The sequence below is a fragment of the Eptesicus fuscus genome, chromosome 4 (assembly GCF_027574615.1).
Source record: "Eptesicus fuscus isolate TK198812 chromosome 4, DD_ASM_mEF_20220401, whole genome shotgun sequence".
Lineage (NCBI taxonomy): Eukaryota > Metazoa > Chordata > Mammalia > Chiroptera > Vespertilionidae > Eptesicus > Eptesicus fuscus.
The window spans coordinates 1020157-1034082 of NC_072476.1; the positions used below are offsets into that span (position 1 = coordinate 1020157).

Sequence of the window (13926 nt, forward strand, 5' to 3'; positions counted from 1 at the left end):
TCACACTCACACACACACACACACTCTCTCACACACACTCACACTCTCACACTCACACACACACACCCTCACACACACACACACACACACACACACACACACTCACTCTCTCTCTCTCTCTCACACACACACACACACACACACACACACCCGGAGCAAGTCATTATTTAACAGGTCCCCTTCACCTACAAAATAAAGCGCTAACTCAACAAAGCACACAGGCCCTTCTGAATTTGGCCTCAACCGCTGTCATTCTCCCGTCTCTCCCCACATTCCTCGGCACCCTGACGCCCGCCATGCCCAAGAGGCCGGACATCCGTGCCCTGCAGCTTTCACACGCTGTTCCCTCACTCTGCCTGGAAGGCCTCTCACTCCAGCGCTGGTCTTTCAGGTCCAGCTCGGGTCTGACCTCCCCAGGGCTCCTCTCTGCCCGCACACCCTCATGGATAGCACCAACACTAGTTAGTACTGACTTTACATTTTCCAATTGTTCTTACGTCTATCATTGTTAGGTTGGTTTTCCTACCACACCATAAAGGTCCTTTAAAACAATAGGCACTCCAATTTATTGGAATGAATATTTGGCAACATACGTATAAACACATTTCTTTTTCCTGAAACACCATGTCTCCAATCCAGACTATATATACTTCACTTTGAATTCAACAGTGGCTCAAATTTGGAGGCCAAATGTTTCTAGCTTACCAGACTGGTTTTGCGTTTCAGAAGCACCTATGAATGATCCATATTCCGCCTGGGAAAGCTGGCTCCCTGCTCACATATGTCTAACTTGAGAACTACAATAGTCTGGTTCTTTCTAGAAAACATCTTGTATCTGTAGTGAAAGCTGTTAAAAGTGTGTTGTGAGAAGCTGTGTTCAGTTAATCTCTTGTAATCAAAAGCTCCCTTGCTTAAGGCTGTCAGCTGTCAGAGTACCACCTCCCGCAGGGAGGCCTCAGTTTGGTGTGCAAAGAGTCAATTTAAGACCTGTATGTGAGCAGGGAAGCTGGGAACCAGAGCAGCAGCGGAAGCCTAGGCTCCGAGGAAGGAGACGCTGTTCCCTTCCAAGTGGGCCAAAGCAACGAGGCAGCTTTTTACCTGGCGCGTAACTTGGTATTCTCTTTCTGCCAGGCCAAGCAATGATTGTGAGCTGGAAACTTAGAAAGCATTTGCTTGAGTAAATTAAGCAATTCCGGTTCTTTGCCTGAAGAGGTTTAAAGAAAGAATTTAAAAAAGTCTTCAGTTACATATGTGTATTTTTTTACTTGAAGTTACCATGAACGTTCCAGTTTCTAACAAGCTGAAAGGGCTTCATTTTAGAAATGAAGACTCCCGATGAACTGAAAGGTTAGCCTTTCACAGATGACCAGTGGTGCTGGGAACAAGCACGGATGGCTTGAGGTTTCGGACTTCACCATGATGTCTGCACATCTCTCATTCTAACTAAATTACATTTAATCTTCTCAAATGTGTGGTCTTGGATGCTTGTACTTCAGTGGAGATTATCCTGCCATGGAGATAATTATTTGTGTGATTGGGAAAGAATATTCTTTCATGTGGCTCTCATCCTCAAAAGCCCAACTACTCAGCTGCCCATAGGAGATCATAACCAAGACTCATTGATCCAATAGCAATTTCCCAAGAAGAGAATGAAATAAACAACTTCACTCTGCTTTGCAAATCCTAATCTATAGACCGAGGGCAAATGTCACACCCCTGTCCATCATCCCCTTCCAGAATTTCTCCAGACTTACCAGCAATTATCCTATCCTATATAATAAAGAGGGAATATGCTAATTGACCCTCACACTGTTGCAAAGATGGCAGTGCCCACAGCCAATAAGGAGGGAATATGCTAACTGACTGCCCCACCCTCAAAAATGGAAGGGCCCACACAGCCAATAAGGAGGGAATATGCTAATTGACTGCCCCGCCCTCAAAGATGGTGGTGCCCACCGCCAATAAGGAGGGAATATGCTAATTGACTGCCTGAAGAGGTTGCCAGCTCACAAAGATGGTGACACCCATAGCCACAAGATGGCGGCACCCAGTCCCCTCAGCTCCCCAGCCGCCCAGGGCCGGCCTGAGGCGCAGACAAGCCTCAGATGGTGGCTGCCCAGCCGCCCAGGGTCGCCTGAGGCTCAGGTAACCAGGACCGGCCGAGGCTTGCGGGGTTGGTAGTGGCAGCAGCAGAGGTGTGATGGGGCGTCACCTTCCCCTGATTGCCAGGTTGCCTCCCGCCCCTGAGGGCTCCTGGACTGTGAGAGAGGGCAGGCCGGGCTGAGGGACCCCCCCCTCCAGAGCATGAATTTTCATGCACCAGGCCTCTAGTCTATAATAATAAAAGTGTAATATGCTAATTAGACCGGACATCCTTCTGGATGAAGCCGGGGCTGCGAGGGAAGTCTGGTCCCAGGTGCCAGAGGGAAGCCGGTGCCGGCAGCCGGGGAAAGGAAGGCCTACTCTTGCCAGAATTCCGTGCATCAGCCTCTAGTCCATCAATAATGACTAATGCCTGCACCAAGGGGAATGGATTATTTCAGAAACCTGAGTATGGAGGTCTTGTGGGTCTGTGCAAACGATGAATGTCATGAAGTGGATTTCAGTGAGAAAAGAGATTTTTAATCCTGCAAACACAGCCTCAAGTAAAGACTTTCTCCCTTTCTGAATGCACCAATTCAGGTCAGGAGATAAGACAGCATGAAGGACAAACCAAAGTTCCAGCGTGAGGGCTTGTGGCTTGTAACAGGTTCCACTCAGGTGGGGAACCTGAGAGTTTCTTATTATAAAATCAAGTAAAAACCTTGTATTAAAGTAATGAAGGAGGAGAAAAATTTTGGGCTACACCACTAGATAGCACATGGTGTAGAAAGATAGCAGCATCGGAAACATCTTTACAGCAATCTTTAAAACTACAATTTCAAACATTAATTTATCACAAGGAGCTATACCAGATGCATAGCCCTTTATGCCAAGGTAATTATAGAATAAAATCACTTGCAGAACACAGGCCAACCACCAAATGTAGATAATGAAATATTACAGTGTTAAGATACACACAAAATGTCTAGGGAACAAAGTCAAGAGCCGTAGACTAGTCTGGAAGCAGCTATCTTACCTATTACACAACTGAGATTTCAGTTTCACTCTGGTGTTTTACTTAAAAAGAAAGCACCTCCCACAGAAGTTTGTTTCATTTCTACAACTGCTCATTTTACTTCTCAAGACCTCCACTATGCTGACTTTCAAGCAATATGACAGAAAGTGAAATGGAATTTTAAACAAAGCTTGCCTCCGATGTTTAACTTCACTTTAGGGCTCACAGCCCACTGTACCTTTAAAGCAGTTACCAACAAGAAGTAATGTACAGGTCACTAAAATGGGGGCAGAGTCTCGGCCTTCCAGAACCTGGAATACAGTACATGAAGAATTCAAGGGAGGGGGCGGCTTTCTGTCCCACCCAAGAGAACACGCCAGAACCCTAACTCGTACCGGGGGCATTCCCACCCCTAAGACGGGAAGGAACTAAAGAGCAGTCCAGGTTGTGGGGAAATTCTCATGGTGAAAGAGAAAGCAATATTATTCACTTTTCATTATTTAAAAAAAGCTACCACTACCAACATCTATATTTTTAAATGCTACACAATCTACTTATGGGTATTTTCACCATAAATGCACAAACAGAAATTTGTCTGTTTGCTTGAGTTAGGAGGGTCTTTAAATCCGCTCAGCAAATCCAAATGCTCCCACTGTGCCCATCCCCACAAAGACTTCACACAGTGAGGACAGTCACAGTAAGTAGTTTTCAGGATTCAGTAAGATCATGCATTTGAAGGATATGGCATGAGAATTCCGAGTCTGAAGCCTCAGAAATGATGTGACCATTCCTACATAACCTGTGATCTCACATATGTATTTAACACCCAACTCTGTTCACGTACTACTTTCCTTAAAAACAAGAAAGTCAGACCCACTGTGTCATCATCCTAAGCAACACTACCCTTGGAAGTCATGGGAACATGCATTGTTTTCATTCCTCTGCATACAAATACAAAACTAGTAAACCAAGCGTCCACCCAAAAACCATCTCGTGTACCATCAGCAGCACACGTACACAAACGGAGCCGCAGCCACGCCGAGGAAGTGATTTAGTCCCAGGTGCTCTTTATAAAATTAAGTGCATTGGGGTGACACTGGCTAATGATATAGGTTGCAGGAATACAATAACACATCACCCGTACATGGTATTGTGTGTTCACCACCCTCAGCCAAGTCTCCTCCATCACTATTTATTCCTCTTTACCTTATCCTACCTCCACTCATTCCCCTTTTCTCTGGTAATCACCATACCATTGAGTTTTTATTTGTTAATCCCTTCACCTTTTTTACCTCTGAAAAAAGATAAATACAGGTCAGGAAAGCTGTCAGCATGTTCTTTGTACCTATGAATCTGTTTCTATTTTGTTAGTTCATTTGATTCCACATTCGAGTGAGATCATATGATATTTGTCTTTCTCTGACTGGCTTATTTCACTTAGCATGATATTCTCCAGGTCCCTCCATGATGTTGCAAATGGTAAGCCTTTTTTTTTTTTTTTTTTACAGCCGAGTAGTATTCAATTGTGTAAATGTACCATCGCCATTTTATTTAGTTATCTACTTACTAGAGGCCCGGTACACGAACTTCATGCGGGGTGGGTGGGGTGGGAGTGGGGTGTTGAATGTCCCTCAGCCTGGCCTGCACCCTCTTGCAATTTGAGACCACTGGCTCCTAACTGCTCGCCTGCCTGATGCCCCTAACTGCTCGCCTGCCTGCCTGCCTGATGCCCCTAACTGCTCGCCTGCCTGCCTGGTTGCCCTTAACCACTCGGCTGCCTGCCTGCCTGATTGCCCCTAACCCCTCTGCCTGCCTGCCCTAACCACTCACCTGCCTGCCTGATCGCCCCTAACCGCCTCTGCCTCGGCCCCCACCACGCGGCTTTGTCCAGAAGGACATCTAGAATGTTGTTCGGCTGTCCGGTCTAATTAGCATATTATGCTTTTATTATTATAGATAGGCACTTGGGCTACTTCCAAATCTTGGCTACTGTAAGTGAACATAGGGGTGCATATACCCTTTTGAATTAGTGTTTTGTGTTTCTTCGGATAAATTCCCAGAAGTGGGATCACCGCGTCCTAAGGCAGTTCCATTTTTAATTTTTTGAGGAAACTTCTTACTGCTTTCCATAGTATAGTCCGAAATGCTTTAAGTCACAGTTAAGCAAACAGACTCCAAGAGCCACACAGTAAGTGGTGGTAGAGTCCAGACTAGAATCTAGGACTTAGTCCCAACATGATGGTCCACCAGAGTAGCATCTCCAGGTGGGTGAGCTACAGGAGCTTAGAGACCCGGCCTCTGGAGTTCACAAGTGACCCTCAGCAGCTGGAAAGCCCTTTGCCAGTGAATCTGGGCTTTTCACTTTCTCTGAGAAACAACACACACAACATAGTATCTGACAGCCCCTTCTCAAAGAATGGGCCAGCTAAAATAAATCCGTGTCCTTCACACTGACCAAGATAAAACATCTCCAGAATCCGTTTCCCATTTTCTGACTCAGCAGAATCCCCGGCCCTGAGCCGGCCCCCATCGCTGCCCCACGAGTGCTCTGGAAGTTTAAGGAGGCAGGGTTCCACCACTGCGCTTTAGGCTGGCTTTGGAACAGGCTGCCAGTTTCCACGACAGTTGTTCTGTGTCTCCCAGATGCCCAGAGCGGGTCTATTTTCCACACACTGTGCCACACAGCCCTGTAAGGGGAGAGAACATTATAAAGTTCCTGGCCCTCTGGGAGATGCCAATCCTGGTGAGTTTAGCTAGGCATGCATTTGGCTAATAGCTAACTTCATTAAATTTTAATTATGTGCCAGGTACTGTGCCATATCCTTCAAACGCACTATCTATGTGAATCCTAGAAACGATTTACTGTGATTATCCTCACTGTACACTTAAAGGAAGGGAGGCTGACATATGCTAAGTGGTAAGTAGGTGGTAGGGTTCAAATTCAAACCCAGACTGACTGCAGTCCGACGCTCTTAACTGATGCCCTACATGCACTCCAACTCTTTTCAAAGTCACAGTGAAAGGAAGCATGAATTCCGTATACCCAATTTCTTACTAAGTGAGCTCATTCTTGCATTATGGAGGTCTAGAGAGTGAGTAGCTGTTTGGTTGAGCGGTGGGTGTTCTGTGCACCTAGAGGTTGCTAGTTCAATTCCCCGTCAGGGCATACACCTGGGTTTTGCATTTGATCTCCAGGAAGGCAGCCAATGGATGCTTCTATCTCATCTCTCTCTCTCTCTCTCTCAGCATGTCCTTGGGTGGGTATTTCTTTTAATATACAAAAAAAGATTATATGTGTATTTGGTCTTTGTCCCCAGTTCCAGTTAAAGCTCCTAAAATCCTAGGACTTTCTTACTCATGGGAGTGCCCTTTGTTATTCACCAGGACCACATGGAGTTGCTGCTCCGTGACTCAGGGTGGGGCCTTAGTTTCAGAGACGGGCTGGCCACACCAGAAAGAGCAGGCACAGCATTAAAAGGTAGAAACTTTCAGTGCCACCTCCAGACCACAGGGGAGGGAAGGAAATGCCAATGAGTTAATCCACTGGGCCTTCACAGAGTAACTCACTGAAGCTGACCAAGGCGAGGAGTGCCAGGGCCGGTGACCCAGGCAGGTGCCGGGAGGCCAGCATGCCCGAAAGTGACCCGCAAGTTCTGTGCCCACAACCCCTACCTGCCCTGTGCATCTCTCCCATCTGGCTGCTCCTGGGTTGTATGCTTGAGAATGAAGCTGTAATCCTGCATATCATGCTGTCCTGAGTTGTATCACATGTTCTGGCAAATTATGCCTCCCCACCCCGTCCCTGGGGTGGTCACGGGAACCTTGCAGTCTGCAGGCAGGAGTGCAGGTAGCTTGGGGCTCCCCAATCCTGGCTTGTCTCTGAAGTGGGGCAACCCTGTGAGACGGAGTCATTAACTTGTGGGGTGGGCACTAACTAGGCAGTTCATGTCAGAACTGAACTGAACTGAATTACCGGACACTCAGCTGCGTCAGAGAATTGTTGGAATGACATAGTTAATAACCTCAAAGAAAGAGGTCCACATTAAAACCAACTTAACCAATGCCTCAGAAGCCACTTCCCTGCTTGGTTTAATCATTAGATTTACCACTCTCACTGATTCAGAGCCCTGCGTGCCAGTTTCGGCACCAGCAGGAACTCTGCCTGGCCCCATGGACAGAGCCACAGTACCTGCTAAAATAACGTTTCTTTAAAAGAAGACCAAAGACCTCATTTCACCTGAGAACATGGGATGTTATAGAAGTGTGAATGAAAATGGACTTTATTTAGTTGAGCATTTTAGTTGGGATTTATTTCAGTTACTGTAGCTCCCGTGAGAGAACCGAGTACGCCTCAGTAGCGATCCCTGTGGACAGCAGGCATTATAAATGACCACACACACCACCGAGCATGAACTGAGGCAAATGCGGATGGACCAGGGATATGACTCTCCCTCCTGTTTACTAACTTCTGTCAGAATCAAGTCAAAGGAGACCGATCTCTAAAAAGTTAGGCCAGTGCTCCATAAGCTGTCAATCGGGACTAGCTAGCACAGTGGTCGGCAAACTGCGGCTCGCGAGCCACATGCGGTTCTTTGGCCCCTTGAGTTTTTAGCAAAGGCCAGCTTAGGAGTGCCCTAATTAAGTTAATAACAATGTACCTACCTATATAGTTTAAGTTTAAAAATTTTGGCTCTCAAAAGAAATTTCAGTCATTGTACTGTTGATATTTGGCTCTGCTGACTGATGAGTTTGCCGACCACTGAGCTAGCTGATCTTAATGACCAACCAGGTCAAAACAGCCTCTGTGTCCTCAGGCATCCCTCCCCACCAGGAACCCAAACTCCAGGCCCCGAAGAGCAGCTGCGGTCAGGACCCTGATTACCCAACGCCACAGCTCCAGGCCCGCAGCTCCCTCCTCATGCAAGGTGTTCCCTCGCGCTGGGCCACCTTCTGGGCCGACTCCTTCCCCACCACCCCACTCTCCCCACAGCAAGTGCCACTGTGAGCATGCTCCATCCACTTCCCGCTGGACCACGGGCAGTGCTCTACCCTATGGATCCAGTCCACAACACCTCCTCCCCCACAGAACCCCCATCTCACTGCCTCTAGAGAGGTCTTCAGACTTATCTCTTTCAGTGTTAGGAAACCCACAAGCAAAATTCTCCTTGCCATAGGCATCAGCTACAACCAACTGTTTTAAGTAAATGACAAGTGACAAGTTATTTCAAAGAAAAACTGACTAGGAAAAAAAAGAACCACGGAAATATCCTTTAAGAGAGACAGAAGAGTCATTCTTGATTCCACTCATCTAGGAAAGGAGAGGTCGCAGCCGGGGAATGCCTCCTCCGAGGACTCGGGCCTTGCAGCACAGCATGCCCAGATGCTGCGACCGGGACCCGCACCCTCAGAGCAGTGGCATTCCCAGCCTTCCCCTCCTGTCTAAAGAGCAGCCCCTAGGCAGTCACAAGTAGAGGCAAAGCGAGTATTCAACGGAAAATAAATTTGCTTCAGATTTTAAAAAAGGAGGTGGCCACTGGAGTTATTTCCACAGGGTTTCCCTGTTCAGATTCCAGGGAAGGTCAGTGGGAAGAGGAAGTATTCAACTTGGCATTTTGCAAAGGTCTTCTCCACAGCAAGCCCACCAGCACAGCTGAAGAACTTGGACTGACAGACTCCGCTCCTCTCGAAGTGCTCCTGTCCCGTGCAGCTGGGGCCTGCGAGGGCGGCCAGCTGCTGGCTAGGCTCCGCACCCTGACAGCCTCACGGGGCACAGGCTGGAGGCGGTGCGGGGAGTCTTCTCCAAAAGAACAGCAGTTTGTGACAAAACGTTTTCGGACAGACCCGGAATACAGACCAACCCCGAGGGTCCAATCAACCTCAAACTGAGTGCCAGCAACGATGCGCGAGGCAGCGCAAATGAGAAAAGCAATGCAGGGGCCCGATTCTAGTCCTGTGGCTGCCAGTTTCTTGCTGTGCAACTTTAAAAGCAAGTTTACTAACCTTTCTAGCTTTCCATTTCCCTACATCAATGCTTTCAACCTGTTTTAGTCTCAAAATATTCTGCTTGCCTGACATCTTAAGGGAAAAAACAATATAACAGAATATAAAGTAACTTTCACAGAGTAAAGCGAAATGTGGTGAAATGGAAGGAAGACATCAAGCCCCCTTTCCCTACAATACTCTAGCAATGACTCCTGAGAGAGGTCCCCATAGCCCAGTTTGAAAAAAAATAACATACTGGATATATTTGAGGGTCTTTTTTCTGCTTCTTTTCCATGCTGGAAAGAGAGGTGTTAACTGAATTCACTATACTTAATGCTATGACTTCAGTCTTGTTCAGAATCAAAATTACGGGTCACACACCAACCCACTTTAGGCGAACACTGCAGAGTCCAAACCCTTCACCAACCAGCAAGAGCTCAAAGCTATACCTACACGTTGCTGCCTTGATTGAATGGAAGCAATCTGTGAATCAGATAAGGAGGCAAGTCTTTCTGACAGTCTCCTAGACTGACGAGAGATTGGGGCAGTGGCTACAAAAAAGTGCTAAACATCTCCAAAAATGAGAAGTCCTACCCTGTGCAGTGTTGCTATAAGATCCTTGTCAGTCATCACATCTGATCATGATCTACAGGCCTCAGTGACGGTGAGCTCCAGGCTCCAGGTCCTGGGGCTGAGCCTTCCAGGAGAGCAGGGCAGAAGAGGAAATGGAAGAGGCTTCCCCACACTGCAACCCAGGCTTCCATGCTGCAACCCAGCCCAAACCCAGCAATCCAGCCCCGCTCCCAGGACACTGCTGAGCAGGCCCAGCCCTCAGCACATCAGGGAGTCATCAGCTCCAGGCCTGCCCCGCCCTGCAGTCAGGTGAGTGGGGTGCTGCCATAGGTGGCTTGTTTTGCCACAACAGAGGCCATCACTCAAGATTGACTTACTGAGCTTACGTATTCTGATGTATGGGATTGCAATAAGGTCTCATTTGCAACATTTTAAAGATGATTTGGCACTTTGCCCCTCCCATTTCCTACTTTCAACATCAGAACTTCAAAGAATTAGATAAGTGTTTGAGCCACTTCCAACTTTTTCTCTCGTTATTTCACAAAGTTAATATGTTAAATTCTACCTTTTAGTCATTCGTTAAATCGTCAGGTGTGGTGATAATCTCCTTGTTCCCCAAAAAGAAATAAGACCCTCCATTACCTAGAAAAACAGATACAGAACTAGTGAAACTTGATTTGAATTCAAAGGCACTAACTCAATTAAAATCCAGTTCTACTGTGCAGCGAGCTTCAGGACATGTAGGAAGAACCGATCAGGTTCACTGGTACCAACATCTGTAAACAGACACAAAGAGGCCAGTGTAAGTTATGAAGAGCTGGGGAGACGGGGTTAACGTGTAATTACCATTGTTTCCATCTGAGTTACCCCCTCTTCGCCTCACACCAACTGGCAGCCAGTGTACAGTGAGCTGTCCGTCCTGCAGTACATCCACCAAAACAGCAGCAAAGCAGCATGAATATTATGCTTTTATTATTATAGATTATTTGCAAAGACCTCTAAGGCAATGCAAATATCCACACTCAAGTGGCATCTACTGGCCCACCTTTCAGTAGTTTGTCCAAAAGTCCCTGAAATTTAAGACACAAATTCACAGGTAATCTAGGTTAACCAGCCCGGTTCCTAGATTCTAAGTTCCTTTAGATTTGTGGAGTCTTTCTCGAAGCACGAAGCACGTTCAGTGGCCAATGTAGGAAACAATGGGGTCTCCCAGCATTCAAGTCCCCTCCCACCCATCCTCCCACTTCAGAAATTAGAAAAAAGCCACCAGTCTCCAAACTGGCTGATGACACCTCAGCCTGCAGAATATTTTCATACTTGAGTTATAATAAACCATTGCTATGAAGATGAATAGAGGACAGTTTAATAATCTATTGGCTAGAGCAGTGGTCGGCAAACTCATTAGTCAACAGAGCCAAATATCAACAGTACACGATTGAAATTTCTTTTGAGAGCCAAATTTTTTAAACTTAAACTATATAGGTAGGTACATTGTTATTAACTTAATTAGAGTACTCCTAAGCTGGCCTTTGCTAAAAACTCAAGGGGCCAAAGAACCGCATGTGGCTCTCGAGCCGCAGTTTGCCAACCACTGGGCTAGAGCATTTGTAGTCCAGCATTAGGACACAAAGTCCAAAATTCTGTAACCTAGGCCAAAGCCAAATTATATATATACTAAAGGCCCGGTGCACAAAATTCATGCACTCGCCCAGGGGGTGGGGGTGCGGTCCTCAGCCCAGATTGCCAGAGGGCACAGGCCAGGCCGAGGGACCCCACCGGTGCACAATCGGGGCCAGGGAGGGACACAGGAGGTTGGCCAGCTGGGGAGGGATCACAGGAGGGCTCCAGGGCATGTCCAGCCCTCTCACCCAGTCCCTATTGGCCAGACCCTAGCATCAAGCTAACCTACCAGTGCGAGTGTCTGCCTCCTGGTGGTCAGTGCACGTCATAGCGAGCAGTTGAATGGCCTTAGCATATCATTAGCATATTAGGCTTTTATTATATAGGACCAGAGGCCCGATGCATGAAATTCATGCAAGGGGCTCGGCCCTGGCAGCCGCAGTGGCTGCCCTCAGCCTTTGCAGCCGCAGTGGCAGCCCCGGCTTCATCCAGAAGGTCGTTCGGCTGTCCGGTCTAATTAGCATATTATGCTTTTATTATTATAGATTATTATAGATGAGAATCACAAAGGAATTCTCCATTGCTGAGCTACTCTGCAGTACAGAGGGGGAATCTATTGTTTGCCTCACTCCAGCTGTGCACTCTAGTCGCTTGCTTGCTAACTAAAACACTTTCTTTTTGCCTTCAAATTGGAATTCAGTAATTCAGTACCAGGCTCTATTCCATCCCCTTTAGTAACCCCAAGACTGCCCAGGAATCTAATCTCTACTCAAGTTCTGACAGTCCACCTACCCATGCTACTAAAGTACTAGAACCTACAACAGGCGTCAAGTCCTCAATTTCTGATTCATTTCCCTAAACAATGAATGGTTTTCTTTCTAATACTGACTTTACTACAAATAGATGAAACAGTGCGTAAGCCTTTCAACCACTTGGCTCAAAGAGCCAACTCACCCAAAGAACACACTAGTCACTGCTGTGGGGTTCCAAAGGAGAAAATGGCATCTCCTTTGTTTTAGCTCACGGCAACAGCAGAGGGCCACGTCCAGGAGGGCCCTGCCAGTGGACAATCTGGTCAAGGTGAGGTGGAAAGTAGCTGACTATTGGAAATGAATGGCCCACAAATGGCAAGGCAGTTGCATCCCTTGGTTACATGGCAGTCCAAAGACGCAGACATAGCGGGCCTGAGCCCACCGTGGTCATCTACCTAACAGGATCCACTGAGTGCACTTTCAGCACCAACCACATCTCAGCTGAGTGTTATCAGTCACTAGGCAGACTAGACATGGGTAGAAATACTGCAACATAAAACCCACCTCCCGACAAAAAACAACTTTAAACTTAGATCTTGATGGTCATCTTTATAGACCAACAGGGGCATATTATCATTTGCCCACCCTTCAACCCTAAATTCATGCATAGCTGGAAGCAAAGGAGGATTCATATACTAAAACACATTTGGGGTACTTGTTATACACTTTTAAATAGTAGCATATAGCCTGTAAGGAAAAAGGTCTGCTCTCAATTGAACACCCATTCAATTATGAAGGTTGAGATTTACCTGCCAGAAAAGACCCATGTGACCACAGCCACCTCCTTTCCCATTCTCAGCTGGGTAACTTTTTAATTCAAATTACAATAGCCCATCAGTAGCTACAACAGTAAGTGTAAGACTCTGGGAAAGGCAATAGAAAGAATCAAAAGGAGCATCCATCCTGTTCCTATTTGCCTACCTATTGAGCCCAGCCTCCTCCTCTCCCCCCTGGGCTCTCTGCACTTCCCCCTTTGCTCACCCGGCTCTGGATAACTGCTGCCCCTTCGTGTCGTTGCCCTGCCTTCACGCCCTGCTCCACCTCGCCCTTTCTTCCCATTCCCCAGAACTTGCCAGTCACTCCTGCCAGGGCCTGCCCTCTTAGCAGCGCTCTTTTTTAGTTAAAGCTCAACTCAAGTGTCACCTCCTCAGAAAGGGGTTTTTGACTGCATGCCAATCACTGTCTATTCAATCACTCTTGTTTTCTTTGGCACTCATCAAAATCTGATTTATATGTTTTTTATTATGTGTTCCCACCCGGACCCTGATGTAAGCTTTCTAAGAGTGGACTTTATGCTTGTGTTCATCTTTGTATGCCCAGGGCCCAAAACACCAGCTAAGCCCTTAGTAGCCACTCACAAATGCTTCCTGAATGAATGAATTCTGGACCTTTTATTCAATGACTCCAGATCAATTAAGATGAGAGCAGCAGCCATCCTTTGGTTGCGTTTCTGTGGAACACCTCAACATGCTGTTACTTGTAAAATCCAAGCATTATATTGTTTTATCAGGCCCGGATGAGTAGGTTAACAGTTCTCCCAGCAATATGCTCTCCCTTTAACCTAAGGAGCCCCAAAATTAGACACTATCTCTTAAAGTTCTTCAGAAAACAGTTCCAGGTTCAACAGAGGATTTCCAAAGAAAATATCAACAACGAAAGAGGAGCCATCACACGTCGCTGTGAGAGCCCTGTGACAGGCTGAAGGAGTACCTTTCTTTCTTTTTTTTTTTTAAAAGCCAACAGAACAACAATAAAGAGACCTTCTTCCCAGTCATCCTTTGCTTTCTTCAAATAATTTTTTCACATCTGTTATCGGTTTGTTTCCTTCTTTAAAGCAAAACT

At 46.7% G+C, this 13926-nt stretch overlaps 1 protein-coding gene across 4 annotated transcripts in view; it reads right to left on the minus strand.

Annotated features, from left to right (window-relative positions):
* DCUN1D3 (defective in cullin neddylation 1 domain containing 3) overlaps nucleotides 1-13926 on the minus strand; it is a 34371-nt gene that overhangs the window by 18736 nt on the left and 1709 nt on the right. Inside the window, exon 2 of one of the 4 annotated variants that reach the window (XM_028136835.2) lies at nucleotides 10350-10428. The exons of 2 other annotated variants lie outside the window; for them this stretch is intronic. The gene's annotated coding sequence lies outside the window, so the exon portion shown is untranslated. Of the gene's footprint in view, nucleotides 1-10294; nucleotides 10429-13926 lie in introns of all 4 variants that reach the window. One more of the 4 variants, XM_028136834.2, reaches the window with a different exon arrangement.